Raw genomic sequence first — 2,046 nt, forward strand, 5'->3', positions numbered from 1 at the left:
GTCCCTTCCCCATTTCAGACAGATACACAGTCCCCTTCCCCATTTCAGGAGATACACAGTCCCCTTCCCATTTCAGACAGATACAGTCCCTTCCCCATTTCAGACAGATACACAGTCCCCTTCCCCATTTCAGACAGATACACAGTCCCCTTCCCCATTTCAGACAGATACACAGTCCCCTTCCCCATTTCAGACAGATACACAGTCCCCTTCCCCATTTCAGACAGGTACACAGCCCCCTTCCCTATTTCAGACAGATACACAGTCCCCTTCCCCATTTCAGACAGATACACAGTCCCCTTCCCCATTTCAGACAGATACACAGTCCCCTTCCCCATTTCAGACAGATACACAGTCCCCTTCCCCATTTCAGACAGATACACAGTCCCCTTCCCCATTTCAGACAGATACACAGTCCCCTTCCCCATTTCAGACAGATACACAGTCCCCTTCCCCATTTCAGACAGATACACAGCCCCCTTCCCCATTTCAGACAGATACACAGTCCCCTTCCCCATTTCAGACAGATACACAGTCCCCTTCCCCATTATAGACAGATACACAGTCCCCTTCCCCATTTCAGACAGATACACAGTCCCCTTCCCCATTCAGACAGATACACAGTCCCCTCCCCATTTCAGACAGATACACAGTCCCCTTCCCCATTTCAGACAGATACACAGTCCCCTTCCCCATTTCAGACAGATACACAGTCCCCTTCCCCATTTCAGACAGATACACAGTCCCCTTCCCCATTTCAGAGTTTGGCTGTTGTGTAATAGGAAGAAAGGTTTCACACAGCATAGCACGCTTTCAGACTGTGCCTGTTGCAACCACAGACTGTTTAGTACATCATGGGTTGCAATACTCCGTGCCTGGGCCACATCTGGTGACTGTAATGCCAGCGGGGAAACAGCACAACACAGTGGCCTGTATGCTGAACTGCAGCACCTGATCCTTCACTGTGAGAGTTTATAGAGTCGCTCTGCCTGTACGGAGAACGATTGTGATGAATTAACTCACAATAAACACACTTCAAACAACCATAGCTTGTGAGCCCTTGAGATTAGGCATTTATCTATCTATGACAGTATCAGCTGTCTACAGTCATGATATACAAACAAATGCACACACACACACACGCACACAAACACAAAGATGCACACACACATCACCTCTCAAGCAGTGACCCACTGTGTACAGCTGCTGATGTGCTTTAAAAAGCAGGGTGTGGTGTTTAGGACTAGAGAAAATATTAAACTGCTTCTCTCTCTCCATCCCTCCCTCCTTCTCTCTCCCCTCTCTCTCTCTCTCTCTCTCTCTCTCCCTCTCTCCTCTCTCTCTCCTATCTCTCTCTCCTCTCTCTCTCTCTCTCCCCTCTCTCTCTCCCACTCCCTCTCTTTTCTCTCTCTCTCCATCCCTCCCTCCTTCTCTCTCCCCTCTCTCTGTCCCTCTCTTTTCTCTCTCTCTCCATCCCTCCCTCCTTCTCTCTCCCCTCTCTCTCTCTCTCTCTCTCTCTCTCTCTTCTCTCTCTCTCTCTCCCCTCTCTCTCTATCTGTCTCTTCTCTCTCTCCCTCTCTCTCTCTTCTCTCTCTCTCCCCCCTCTCTCTCTTCTCTCTCTCTCCTCTCTTCTCTTCTCTCTCTCTCTTCCCCTCTCTCTCTCTCTCCTCCCTCTCTCTTCTCTCTCTCCTCTCCCTCTCTCTCTCTCTCTCTCTCTCTCTCCCTCTCTCTCTCCCTCTCTTTTCTCTCTCTCAGTCCAGCAGGCATTCCGACAACACAACACCGCCAATGGGCTCCTTTGTTTGGATATAATTTATTGTTGCAGCCGACAGGAATGTGATATTCTTGCCAGTATTTAATTACTAAACTTTCATCCTAACTTCCCATCACAGAGAATCCCACCTGTTGGGGTCCAGCGACGGCATTCTCAACAAATTAACAAAAGGAAAATGTTAAACTCTCCTGTGACCTTGTCTTCAGTAATGACCACTGACTAGTAGACCACAGCAGTAGGCCTACAGAGGTAGTAATGACCTGACTAGGAGG

This window comes from Salvelinus namaycush, chromosome 30 (assembly GCF_016432855.1).
Source record: "Salvelinus namaycush isolate Seneca chromosome 30, SaNama_1.0, whole genome shotgun sequence".
NCBI classification, from domain to species: domain Eukaryota; kingdom Metazoa; phylum Chordata; class Actinopteri; order Salmoniformes; family Salmonidae; genus Salvelinus; species Salvelinus namaycush.